A 14879-nucleotide genomic window follows, 5' to 3' on the forward strand; every position below is an offset into this window, starting at 1 on the left:
CCTGTGTTGAGGCTCTGGCTGGACTGGGGATATTCTGATGGGAGACGCTCAGACACACCTCTCTGTTAACTGTCAGCTGTTGAGACAGTGCCCTCAAAGCATTAAGATTTCCCCAGGAATCCCATGCTCTGCTGAGGGGAGGGGTAAAGCCCTGGTGGTGGGAGGTGGAGGACCTTGTATGGGAGGAGGAGACCTCACAGGGTTCTGACAGAATCACCTTGCAGTTCAGTGTGTGTGTGTGTGTGTGTGTGTGTGTGTGTGTGTGTGTGTGTGTGTTTCTTGGCTTTTGTTTAATCTCTTCTATGAAATGATAACCCTGCCACAGGAAAGAAAGAGAAACTAGAACTCTGTCTCTCTCCCCTGTCTGGCCAAACTTTTAAATGTATCCATTTTTCTTTATTTATATTTCCTAGTTTCTTTTCCTACCTAGAAAAACAAGGCAGTGTAACTGTGAACCCAAGTGCTCTGCAACAATTTTCAGTCTTACTCTTCACCTCCTCCCACCTGAGAAACGTGCACAAAATCCCTGTAAATAAAGCGGCCTGCTTTCAATTTAAAATTATAAAATATAGTGACGGAGAGATCTGAAAAATAAAGTGTAAAAAGGTATTTCATGTACAGTCTAATGTAAAGAAACCTAGAAGCTAGGAATGTTGACTCATGTCAGTAAACCCTGCACTGGAGCTTCAGAAAGGAATACAAGGCAAGAAGAGGATGGGCTAGAAATCTAGCATGGGCTAGATTGAGTGTCATAGTGCAGGATGTGTGTGTGTGTGTGTGTGTGTGTGTGTGTGTGTGTGTGTGTGTGTTTGTGTGTGTGTGTGTGTGTGCTTCATTAACATTAATATATAGAAGTTGTGTGTTTGGTTTTTCTCTCATTTTTAATTGCCGTTAGTTAAAGCACAGAAACTTGATAGTTAATTTTAAATTTTTATAGTAAAGAAAAGCTGTTGTGTAAGGCATTTTCTGGGGCCTGACTACAATTTGAAGTGTCTGGCACATTGTTTTGTTTTAGCTCACTAGTTTGGATCTGATGACTGTAAATGGTTTAATGATTTGGGTGTTGTGCTTTCTAGTATTAATTTGATGCTGGAGTGCTTGCAAACTTTACATTGTCAAAACTTGCTGTTTACACTGAAAAATATTCTTAACAAATATGTTGATGTTATACATAATTTTAATCTACATTTCCCAGGGTGTTTTTGGTTTTGTTTCCTGATTTTTTTTTTTTACTTACTGTTTGCTGTGTATTCATATTTATCTTAGAGTATGGAAATAATGTTTGACAAAGAGCACATCTTAGCAGTTTTGTTAAGTGAGCTGAGAATCAGTCATAAACCAGCAGAAACAAGTCAAAACATCCACAATGCCTTGGGCCACGGATCTAAGGAATGTTCTGTGCAGTGGTGGCTCAAGAAGTTTTGCAAAGGAGACAAGTGCGGTGAAGACAAGAAGCGTAGTGATTAACTACTTGAAGTTGACAATGACCAATTGGAAGAAATCATTAGAGTTCCCAAAGAATTTAATGTGGACTCTTCGAGGTTGTTCAGCATTTGAAGCAAATTTAAAAGGTGTCAACGCACAGTAAATAAGTGCTTCATAAGCTGACTGAAAAAAAATTCCCAGTTTTGAGGCTGGAGAGATACCTCAGTAGTTAATAGCACTGACTTCTTTTTCAGAGGACCTGAGTACCAAGTGGTGTCTCACATCCTTTTGTAACTCCAGTTCTGGGTGCTCTGATGCCCTCTTCTGGCCTCTGTGGACACTGCACATGCATGATGCACATACACACATGCAGGTGAAATAACCATATGCGTAAAAAAAACCAAAATCCCCATTCGGAAATGCCATCCTTGTTTATCCTGTGTGTCATCAACAACCCAGTTGTCATCTAATAAATGGTGATATGTGACAGAAGTGTGCTGTCCTGATGAGAACAGGAGATAGAAATTTGAGGGGCTGTGGAAAGGCAGAGAGGACCTTGAAAGTGAACAGTCTTTCCTTGTCTAAATACCAGTAGCCAGTAATGTCCTTGGCCCTGTGAGGAGTTTTGTCCTTGCCAGAGATTAGAAATGCCAGAATTATTTAACTTAAAATGTCTTTGCTTCTGACCTGGACAGACACCAGAGATGTCCAAAAGGAGTTTGGGTTGCTCTTTTATTTTATGCCCTTAAATCAGCATCTTTCCTGGAAACTGTCTATGAGGACATGGCTGAAACTTAGACACACCTGTCTCCTCATGAATGGGCAAACTAGACAACCAGTTGACCCCCCTCCATGTGTCCATGTGGTAAATTCTTAGTAGCTTCCAGGTGGCAACCTACCTTCAATGTTTTCCCATTTCTGGGGACCCACTCCTGCTATACGGGAGCTCTGCCATCTTTCTGTCGAGACCTGTGAATCTCTAGCAAAACTCATTTCTAAGCTCATTATCCCACTGTCTGTGAGTTTTGTTGTTGGAATTTGGGGAAGATGAACCCAGACGCCACTCACTCAGTGGAAACTTTGTGTGACAGTGAGTTTCTGACTCCTTACGTCTTGGGTTAAAGGTGGCCTGATGCAAGAGAGAAAGCCTTTATCAGACTGAAAGCCCCTTACTTTTCTGCTTCATCTTGGTGTATTGGTTGGGAACTGAAGCGATGTTCTATTTCATTCCTGCTTTAACTTCAGCTTCAGCATCCTCCATCTTTCCTGAGCTCTGAACTCAGATCAGCTCCTATAAGGGGGAGTGTGATTTATGCTATCCTTACACCTCCATTTCCCTTGGGAACCTGGATGGTTTTTACAACTAGGCAGGTTTCTATGGAAGAACTCATTAAACCCTCCATTTCTGCTGTTTGTGAATCTAGGAGCCAGGGGTATGCCTGAACATCCTTCCTGCTCCATGAGACATTGAAGTGTGTGCCTGCCTGGGTAGAAAAGCACACACTAGCCAGGTGTTGGAGGGGGATTACACTTCGCGGGTGACTGAATCTGGGAGGCCATGTGAATTGATGCTGGCCCAGCACAAAGTGTTGGGCCAACACAGATCCCACCGAGGACCTGAACAATAACTTGCAGGCGTTAGACAAGCTGTCATCAGCAAGAAAGTGGCCTCAATAGCTGCAGCATGTATAACCATATTTGAATGGGAGGCTGGAAACACTGATTGCACAAGGTCTTAATGTCCTCTCCCTTTGCCCAGCAGTTCTAAGCCTGCTTTTTTCTCTTGTTTGGGACACAGTATTCTCCCCCATCCCCACCTCAGGACTCCTTTGCTGTGTACTTTTTGTCTGTTTGTTTGTTTGTTTCTGCCCTAGATGCCTTTTTATTTTGTATTCTAGTTGTTATGACTTGGACAGACTAAGGAAAAAGAATATTCTGATACCTTGTCTTCCTGAGTTCTTTTGGACATTTTGCTTTTTGTGTTTTGTATTCTCTAGATTACAAGGACTCAAGTCCAAGTTGTGTATGGTGAATCACCTGTTGGCTCTCGTAACCTAGGGAGCCTCAAATGACAGCCATCTTTAAATGAGGAAATCACCCTGAGCATTACCGTATTCAGTTCCTATCTGCATTCAGAAACATAATGTGAACTCTCAGATTATGAATTTTAAGAAAAGACAGGTCAGAGGATACATCTGAGGAGGATATTCAAGGCTCAACCTGTAAAGGAACTGATCTGTCTATATAATCATTAGAAATTGGCTGAATTTCCTGGCATGCAGACATAGTTTTTGCTTCCAAATTGTTGTTGGCTGAATTTCTTGATATGCAAGGCACAACTATTTTTTTCTATAATTTTTTTATTTTAAAATTTTTTTCTTTCCTTTTACATACCAACCCCTGATCCCCCTCTGTCCCCTTCTCCCGCTCTCCCTACCTTCCCCCATCCCACCCCCATCCCCTCCTCATAGAGGGTAAGGCCTCCCTTGGGTAGTCAATATAAGCTGGCTTACCAAGTTGGGGCCAGACCTAACCCCTCCCCCTGCATCAAGGCTGAGTAAGGCATCGCACCATAGGGAATGGACGCTAAAAAGTTAGTTCGTGTACCCGGGATAAGTCCTGGTCCCATTGCCAGGGGACCCACAAACACATTAAGCCATGCAACTTTCACCCACATTTAGAGGGCCTAGTTCAGTCCCATGCAGGCTCCCCAGCTGTCATTCCAGAGTCCATGAGCTCCCATTAGCTTGGTCAGCTGTCTCTGTGTTTTTTCCCATCATGATCCTGACTGCCCCCCCATGCTCTTATAATCCCTCCTCCCTCTCTTCAACTGAACTCCAGGATCTTGGCCAAGTGCTTGGCTGTGGGTCTCTGCATCTGCTTCCAGCAGTCACTGGATGTAGGTTCTATGATACAAGGCACAACTTTTACTTTCAAGTTGACGTTGTTGTGTAACTGATGGTGGGTCCAACATAGGAAGGCAAAAATTAGGCAAAATGCAGGAAGAAGTCATCAAGGTCACAGATATTAGAGTCATATAGAGTCATGCCATGTCTGTAAAAAGCAATTAGTCTTCTTTTCCTCGGGGCCCTCATGAGGAAGAACAGATACAGGAAACTGAGGTCTAATCACAATAGCATATGGTATTTAATATACATCTCTCCTTTCTTCATGGTCACTCATAAGAAGAGGATAAAGGAACAGGAATACTCTGCAATGGATACTCTGCAGAGGGAGGCAAAGGAGACATGAAAGATGTTCTAACATCTTCTTTTGTCTTACAGATGGGTAGCCATTTATCTTCAACAAGGCTCCTTTTTGAGATCAGGCTATGCCCTATTCTAAGTTACTCCATATTATTTAAAACAGTGGTTTTCAGGCTGTACATTGCCCTAAAAGACTCCATTTTATAAGCAGCTTTGAACAGCATTGTAAGGGAGAAGTTTGTCTGTAGCCTCTAGATTAACCCAGAAATTGTCCCTTCTCTCAGGTACCACCCATCCAGCTCAGACTGATAAATGCCTTATTGCTGGGAGTAGAAAGGAATCCACTCTGTAAGTTTATTGGGCAGAATTAAGACCATGGGGGCACATGGACTTATTAAAATCATATCAGGGAAACCAGGCCCAAGAACTTATCAGACATGCCAGACCAAGGAAAGGGTCTCTTTGACCTACTTTGCTTCTCTGCTGCCATGATGAAACACTGACCCAAATCAGTGTTGGGGGAGGAAATGGTTTATTTGGCTTACATTTCTGTGTCACAGTGCATCATTGAGAGAAGGCAGGGCAGTAGCTCAAGGCAGGAACCGAAGCAGAGACCAGGTAAGAGTGCTTCTTGCTGGCTCATTCCTCATGGCTTGCTCAGCCTGCTCTCTTAGACAGCCTAGACCCACCTTCTCAGGAGTGATGCCACCCACAGTGAGTTGAACCCTCCTACATCAATCATTCATTCATCAACAAAAGGCCCTATGGACTTATCTGATGGAGGCAATTCCTCAGTTGAGGTCCCTTCTCCCCAGGAGACTCTAGTTGGTGCCAAGTTGACCCAAGCTAACCAGTACACGTTCCCTCCTAAGGGACACATTCCCTCCTGACACTGCAATGACTTTAAAGCCTCCCACCAACCTGACTACAGCACATGCGAATCCCCTGGAAAACAGTCTGCACTTCCCACTGTTGTGTGAAGGCAAGAATGTCCCCTGTATGTCTCTGCACCCTAAGCGGGCCTGAGACAGGCTCATGGGGTTGCTAGGCCTGCTGTAGGCTGTTCTTTCACCATCGAAAGAGTAAGCCAAAACAGCCAATCCAGTCAGTTCAGCAGCCTGTTGAAAAGCTCTTGTGTTGGTCTGTGGCCTCTGCCCTGTTCGGCTCATTAACATCTCCCCTACCCACAGTTGTGTATAATACCGTCTATTTTAGCAGTATTTTCAGCAGCTCTGTTATCAACATTGCACTACATCTGGTTTTGTTGTTTATTGTTTTTTCCTTACAGGGTTGTTTCCCCTCAACTCCCCCTCATTCTCTCTTCTGCTACTATTCTTTAGTCTTCCTTTTAAAAAGACACTACTAACCTGAAACAAACGGGCAGAATGACACTGTGTAACATCAGGAAGAATTGGGAAAACCTGGACTAAGCCATAGATACTGTTTTCTGTCATCTGTGACCTCATTCCTGTGTACAGGGCAGAGTAGAGATGAACACAGGCCATTTAGAATCCCTTATACCTTGCACACTGAATCTCCATAAATGTTACTTACCATGACTGAGGAATTTTCTTTGGGTGTGAAGTCTCCCCCCACCCCATCATTTGAAGAGGAAGCATATGTCCGATAATGTTATTAGGCGTATGGCAAAGTGCCATACTGATGTACTCTAGTGTGCTTTTGATATAAACTTATGTTCTCACCCACCTTCCAATTGTGCCCCTGAGGGTGACAGAGCAGTAATGTATAAAAGAGATGGTCTGCACACTCCAGAGGCAACCTAGGTGAGTTTGTTTGAGGAGTGGGCATTTGGCCCAAGTCTTGAAGAGTTGTGAGTGGCAAGAGCAAAGGTGTCAGCTGGTGCTGGAATAAAGACTTCTGAGAAAGTAATGGCTATTTAGCTGGAATCTACAGCAGAGACAATGTTATCAAGGAAATGTCCTTTCCTTGGTGAATGGTTAATTCTTGTGGAGCCACTTGGCACTAACTTGGGGAGTTCTTACCCTTTTCCTGCTACAACATGGGCCACTTGTATTTTTATCATATGAAAGAGTCCTAATGCACTGTTCATTCTTGAGCATCCTCATAAAGACATGTATTCGTGTTTCATTTAAAAGAAAATGAAAAGGAAAAATGGCCTGGGATGTCTTGTGTGAAGGCTGCCTTTGCACTAAGACACAGCCCAGATTTATGCAGAGCGCGATATCAACTCAGTACTCTTGGCTGCCCTCATACCAGGAGGCTCCTGAGCTCCTAAAGGCCTTTCACAGCTACAGCTATCCATAGAACCTGGAATAATGATTTCTCAGTATCCTTTCCCTCCCTACCGCAAAGACCAAGAACCTGCCAAGGCCCAAGTCCATCCCCAAATATATATATTTCCTTCAGTGGCATGAGACTGGTATTAACCAGTCAAGAAGACCCCCCCCCCAGGTGCATAAACACTTTTCATTACAAGATTTGAAGCAGATAAAAGCTGATGTTGGAAATTTTTCTGAAGACCCTGCCAAATGTATCGAGGTCTTCCAGTGACTCACCCAATCCTTTGAGCTTGCTTGAGATGATATCATGTTACTCTTAAGTTGGACCCTGACCCCCCACTAAAAAGACAAGAGATTTAGAGGCTGGTGAAAGTTATGGGGAACAGATATATGAAAGGAATGACAAAAGGAGTATGGTAATAGATGAGGTGTGAATACAAGAAGAAAACCATTCCCAATTGGGAGACAAGCAGTCTCACAGGATGACCCCCCCCCCCCCCCCCGAGACCTGGAGGATTGACAGTGGAGACACTTTCTGTCTTGTGTCTTAAAGGGATCCAGAAAACTCTAAGCCCTGAAATAGTTTTCAATCTTCTCAGGTAACTCAGGGATCAGAGGAGAAAGTTAAGGCCTGAGAGAGGTTTTAGTTAAATATATGGACATAGTTTCTGTTTCTATGGAAGGTGACATGATCCCAAGAGATCTCTTTATAACTCTGTCCACCCCAGACATCATCTAGAAGTTGCAAAAGATCCCTTGGACTTGGAACATACTTTAGACAACCTCATTAAAACTGCTACGAAAATCATTTATAATCAAGATCAAGAAAAATTAAGGAAAGGGGTAAACAACACACACAAAAAACCCATAAGGGCCCTCATTGATATGCTATGGAAAATTAAGCCAAGACTAACCCCCAGGATAAAGGAAAAATGACTTCTGCCCATTGTCAATGTTGACAAAAGGGCCACTTCAAATGGAAATGCCCTGAACTAAAGAAAAGGGCCCTTAAGCCATGTTCCATCTGCCAAAGAGAAGACTAGAGCTCTTGCTAGCACCAAGAATGAAGACACCTTGGGGCTGAGGTGTTCCTCATGGTTCAGCAAGCAATGCAAGAGTGATGAGAGTACCCAGACATCTCTTTATTTCTCACATCTTCAATCTGGAGCCTCCACTAACCAGAACCACAGAAGGAGAGAATATTGGTTTTTCCCTAGATACAAGAGCTAGGTTATCAGTTCATCTTCCAAATTTCGGACTGTTCTCTACTCACAGTAAAAGTGGTATCAGGAAATCCCCTACCCAGAAGCTTCTCCCAACCTCTAGGTTGTAAATAGGACCTTTTCTTCACCCATTCCTTCTATATCATGCCTGAGAGCCCAACTTCTTTGCTAAATAGAAATATCCTAGCTTACACTATACATACTGCTGTTATTATAACCCTCAGGGAAAACTCTTTGTGTGTCTCTGGTGGAAGCAGACATAAATCCAGAAGTCTAGGCAATTCAAGAAAAGATTGGTGGAGCCATTATGGCCATGCCAATACAAATTCAGCTTAAAAGACTCCACCTCTTTTCCCATCAGAGACCCGGAAGAGAGTACGAGTTGTTAATAATCTTAAACCAAGTCCTGCTGTAACAGGCTTTCTTTTGGGCCCCCAATCAGCTCCCAAATCATGACACGGAGATTTATTATTAGTCATAAATGCTCAGCCTTAGCTTATGCTTATTTCTTTCTTTCTTTCTTTCTTTTTTTTTTTTTCTTTTTGGTTTTTCGAGACAGGGTTTCTCTGTGTAGCTTTGTGCCTTTCCTGGAACTCACTTGGTAGCCCCGGCTGGCCTCGAACTTGCAGAGATCCGCCTGGCTCTGCCTCCCGAGTGCTGAGATTAAAGGCGTGCGCCACCACCGCCCGGCTTATGCTCATTTCTTGCTAACTCTTATAACTTAATTTATACTGTTTCTCTTCATCTACATTTTGCCTCAGGGCTTTTTACTTTTCTTTCATTCTGTGTGTCCTACTCTGTGTCCGTCTGGCTGGTGGCTGTCTGGCTAGCTCCAGGCATCTCCCTTTCTTTCTTTCTTATTCTCTCTTCTCTCTCTCTTAGATTCCTCCTCCTCCTCCTTATTGTCTCTGTCTGCCTATCTCTCTGCTGCCTAGCAATTGGCCATTCAGCTTTTTATTAGACCAATCAGGTGCCTTAGTCTAGCAAAGCAACACATCTTTACATAGTTAAACAAATGCAGCATAAACAAATGTAACACATCTTTGCCTTGTTAAAGTAACATTCCACAGCATCCTGCAGTAACCCCTGTAATACCCCAACACAAGGGGTTCTCAACCTCAGTAGGAAGTGGAGACTAGTCTAGTTGGCAGCACTGTTTGGAAAGGTTATGGAACCTTTGGGAAGTGGAACCTTACTGAAGAAAGTACATAATGCGGGGGATCTTTGTGTGTTTATAGCTTTGACCCACTTCATGTTCTTTCTCTTTTTCCTGTGTATGGTATAGATGTGATCAGCCATCTTCCTGCTCCTACCACTATGGCTCCCTGCCACCATGCCTTCTCTGCCATTATGGGGTTTATCCCTCTGAAACTGTAAACCAAACTAAATCCTTTTTCCCCCCTTAAGTTACGTTTGGTCATGGCATTTTATCACAGCAACAGAAAAGTAACTAATACAGAAATTGGTACTGGGAAAGTGGGGATGTTCCTATGAAGAACCTGATCATGATGGTTTGGGTTTTGGTTTTGATATTTTAGAAATGTGGAGTAGTTTGAAATTTTGAACTTGGAAAGACATTGAATCCTGTGAGGTTAATAGGTCAATCTAGTAAGATCTTGGAAGACAGTAATGCTGAGAGTATTGTGGACAGTGGAAGCTTGGCTCCTGAGATTTTAGAGGGAATAAGGGCTCTATTATAAACTGGGCTAGGTGGCATTTGTGTAAATATTTTGGTAAATAATCTGCCTGCGTCCTGAGACCTTGCATGAGGCTGAATTTAAAAGCAATGGCTACTTAGTTTGGTGAAAGAAATTTCAAGACAGCATAGCACTGAGTCTTGTCACACAATTAGTGCTGATTGATTGCTCTTATGCAGGTCCACAGTGAAAAAGAGCAAAAAAACCAAAAAATGTGTAGTACAGAGAAAAAGAGCATTAGGAAGCTTTAGATTGCAGTCAAGTCATGTGCTGAAAAAGAGGCTGTAATTGTTAAAGAGATCCATGCCATTAAAGAAAAATTTCCTGCTCTGCATGAGAACAATAGACTAGGTCCCCACCAGCTGAGCCTCCAGCTTGTGAAAGAGAGCCTAAGGGATTGCTTGCTTCTGTAAATCAACTGCCTAGGCAAGCTTTTCACTAGCCTCAACGTACAGAAAGTGCTGTAACTGTGATCCAAGTGGACCAAGGTCCATCTAAAACTTGCATCCAAACTTGGCAGTGACACTGATTTTGGACACAAGGGAGAGAAGCATGACTAAGGGAGTCATAGAGACTTCCACAGTTTTCAGAGAGCTGCTGAAACTAGGAAACACATGGCAGGGTTGGAGTCTGTGAAGTCTTTTTATGATGGTATGATGGTGAAATCTAGGTTGTGGTAGAGTCCCCAAGGTGATGAAGATGCCATAGTTGTGAGGCATCTGCCAAGGAGAGGTGCATACATGAAGAGGAACCAGCTCATGAGAGAAATATGTATTACAAGCAGCAAAGCTGGAGGGGTGCTGTTATGCAAGCCTTTTGAAAGTGAAGTACCAGACACTACAAAAGAAACTATAGGATTTGATGTTCGGTGTTTGTCTTGCTTTTTGCCAATTTTTCCTCACTATGCTTGAATTCCTCCCTTTTCAAATAGGAATGTATATTCCATTCCACTGTATGTTGGAACTGTGTGTGTGTGTGTGTGTGTGTGTGTGTGTGTGTGTGTGTGTTTATACATGCATACATTATGAAATATATAGTGTACCAGGATTTTTTCTTTTAGGCCACCAACCAGCTCCCAACTCATGACAAGAGACTTCTTATTAATTATTAATGCTTGGTCTAGCTTAGGCTCATTTCTGGCTATCTCTTTTGACTTAAATTAATCTGTTTCTTTTTAATCTACCTTTTGCCTTGGGGCTTCTTACTTTTTGACTTTTGTATATCTCACTTTCACTGCTTCTCTATGTCTAGCTGGCTGGCGGCTACCTGGCTTCCGACCCCATGCATGTCCCCCCTTCTTTCCTCCTTCTCTTGTTCTTCCTCCAAGCATAGATTCTCCTCCTATTTAGTCTCTCTGCCTGACAGCCCTGCCTATCCTTTCTCTGCCCAGCTATTGGCTGTTCAGTTCTTTATTAGACCAATCAGGTGCCTTAGGCAGGCAAGAGGAAATAGATGCAGCACATCTTTACATAATTAAACATACATCCTTACATCATTAAACAAATGCAGAATAAATAAGTACAACAAAATTATATATATATATATATATATATATATATATAAACATTCTAATAAAGATGTGTTCATGTTTCATGCAAAAGAAAAGAGAAAGAGAAAATGGTCTGAGATGCCTTATATGAAGGTCGTCTTTTCACTAAGACACACCCCAGGCTTATGCATAGAGTGATGTATGTGTTGGGGGTGGGGATTGCAGAGGGGTCATAGTTAAGACTGACTACCTTGAGTCTCTAAAGAGACTTTTTGGACTTTGGACTCTTGAGCAATGTTGAGATTGTTAAAGTGTATGTGCAATTCTGAAGTTGGGTTACATGCATTTTTCATCATGAGATGGCCACGAGCAGTTGGGGACTGGAGTAGACTGTAGAGGTTGTATGATGTATGTCCCCTATAGGCTTATGTACTTGAACACGTGGTCCCCCGTTAGTGGCACTGTACGGGAAAGTTGTGGGACCTCTAAAAAGGTGGAGCCTTGCTGGAGGAAATATGTCGCTGAGGGTAGGATTTGAGACTGTATAACCTCACCCCACTTTCTGTTCTCTTTTTCTGCTTCCTGTGTGTGGATGGAAATGTTATCAGGCATCCCCTGCTCCTGTCACTGTGCCTGTCTACTGACATTGCAGAGTATAGCCCTGGTGAACTTCATGCCAAATAACTCCTTTCTTCCCTAACTTGCCTCTGGTCATGGTAGTTTAGCATAGCAACAGAAAAGAAACGAATGCTAATACAAGGACCTTGACCTCAGTGATGAAGTTGTAGTTCCCATCCATTCTGTAGCTGCCAATTATTACACTAGCTGACTCAAATTCCCGAGGGAACCAAATGGTTCACAGTTCTAGACTTAAAATATAGCTTATGCCTTCTTGTGCATTTTTTACCTCTAAGGATCCCTTAGATACAGGATGTAGTTGCTCAAGTGACTTGGACAGTGCTGATCCAAGGGTTTAGAGATAGGCCTCAAGTATTTGGGCAGTCACTGACAAAAGACTTTTCTGAATTTTCTCATTTTCATGTTTTGGTCCTCTAATAAGTAGAAGACATCCTTCTCTGTTGCCCCCACAGAAGAAGCTTGGGGGGGCAGGGGGCAGTAAGGCCCTTTTCAACTTTCTGTCAAACATAGGCCATAAAATGTTCTTATCTAAAGCTCAGCTGTTCCAGGACATTGCAAAATACTGGAGCTCATTTGGTCACAGGGGACTAAGCCATTAAGTAAAGAAGGGACAAAGTCCACTGTCTCTTATCTGCTGTCTGAGGCTCTCAAACAACTCACAGAATTCTCAGGACTCACAGGATTCTGCTGGTTATGAATCTCTGGACATTGGGCAATAACTTACTCTGTATCAGCTAATAAAAGATACCCAGGCATGGGTAATGCATCTCTTGACTTGGGAACCAGAGACACAACATTCCTTTAGTTAGTTAAAATGTGCTCCACTTGAAACTGCAGACTCAAGCCTTCCAATTAGAAAAGTAGTTGATCTTTATATGTCAGAAATGAAATGGGTGGTCTTGGGAGTTCTGACCAAGACCTGTGGCCCTGCTTAAGCAAATAATTAGATTTAGGCTGGATATGTTGGTGCATGTCTTTAATCCCAGCACTTGGGAGCCAGAAGCAGGCCTATCTCTGTTGAGTTTGAGGCCAGTCTGGTCCACAGAGCGAGTTACAGATGCAGCCAGGCATACATAGTGATACTCTGTCCCAAAAACGCATATATCTAGTGGCCAGCCTACCTTAGGGCAGTAGTAACAATAGCCCTCTTAATTCTTGAAGCTACCAAATGAACCTTGAGAAACAACCAGATTCTGAAACAACATGGTTGAGCAGGCCTGTTATCCTCTAAAGGAAAGTTCTGGCTAACTAATAATTGCCTCCTAAGATATAAGCAGTCCCCTGTGTGAATTAAAAGCACTAGTGATTAACTTATAGCTACCAATAATGCATCGATGTCACATTAAGGAAAGAAATAAAAGCACTTTCCCTTGGAGTCATTTAACCAAGAGTGAGTCCAGATTAGAATTCTCTACTTCATGTTCTCTGTGTCTTCCATCCTCTATGTGTCTATTATGTGAGTCAGAATTCGTGCCTGCCTGAAGGTTGTCTTATGACTCTGTTCCTGTTTCTGTCTGTCCCTGTGTGTGACTGTGTCTGTCTGTTGTATGAGCTGTGTGTATCAGTCCAGTCTTGTGTGCTTCTCTGTGTGTGTCTGTCTGTATGTTATGTGACTGTCTGTCTGTTGTATGGATGTTGTGTGTCTGTGTCTGTCTCTGTGTGTCTATCCCTAACAAAGGTCTTCACTCTGTCTTTATTGAACGGCACAGAAAGGATCACATTGGGGAAGGAACAGTATACTTCCCAGAAAAAAATTTAACAGAGTTTTACAAGTAATTAAGTCACTGGCTCCAAGTGACCCAGACAACAGAGTACTGCCAACATCATTTATCAAAAATTTCCACAAAGGGTGCCTCTCAACCTTTATGGCAGATTTTGGAAGATTGCTTTCCACTTCTGTATTTTCTGCTTTCAGCAAAAGATGCATTATTCTGGGTCAGGAGCATGGAAGAGTACATAATTTAAGATTGTGGCTATGTATTAGCTCAGGTTGGAGAAGTTGGTTATATGGGAAAGCCAGAGAAAATGAAGTTAATTGTTACATTGTTCTTTTAAAGGCCGGCTAAACAAACAGCACAAGAGTAGGAGAGCAGTCTCGTCTTGTAACTTTAGCTGTGAGCTCCAGCGAAAGTTGCAGTCTCTAATGTAAGAGATATTTTCATATTACATCTGCACATATCCCCACCCCAGAGGGGCCTGCCAGTCAAGAGTTTGTTCTTCACTAAATAAAGCCACCTTCCTTCTAGAAGAGGCTGGAGGCTCAGAACATAGCTGTGAGGAAATGGCTCTCAGAGCTCTGGAGCCCAAGAGGAGCTTAAAAGAGTTGTCCTTAGAAAGCCCATATTGGACTCTCTTTTCAGAAGGAAGTTCTTTTATGGAACAGGGAACCCATGGGGCTGTATTATGTGGTAGGCACCAGCTCAATGAGACAGTTGAAAGTGCACTTTGCCCTCCAGATACCAGCTGTGAGTTGGCAGACTGGCGGTTCTCACAAGGGCATTGGAGCTAAGCAAAGCAAAGCAAAGAAAGTTAACATTTATACAGATTCTAAGTGTGCTTTCCTGATCTTCCATGTCCATGGTCCTCTATGCCCATATCACTATATGGAAGGAGAGACATTATCCGACAGCCTCCAGCTCTCCTGTTAAACACTACTGGGAGGTCTATCAACTTTCGCTTACTGCTGGCTAACTTTATGTCAACTTGACACAAGCTAAAGTCATCTGAGAAGAGGGAACCCCAGTTGAGAAAATGCCTCCCTAAGATCTGGCTGTAGGCAAGACTGTAGGGCATTTTCTTAATTAGTGATTGATGTGGGAGGGCCTAGCCCTTTGTGGGTAGGAATTATCCCTGGGCTGGTGGTCCTGGGTTCTATAAGAAAGCAGGTAGAGCAAACCATGGGGAGCAAGTCAGTAAGCAGCACTCCTCCATGGTCTCTG

The sequence above is a fragment of the Peromyscus eremicus genome, chromosome X, assembly GCF_949786415.1.
Source record: "Peromyscus eremicus chromosome X, PerEre_H2_v1, whole genome shotgun sequence".
In the NCBI taxonomy this organism is placed as follows: Eukaryota; Metazoa; Chordata; class Mammalia; order Rodentia; family Cricetidae; genus Peromyscus; species Peromyscus eremicus.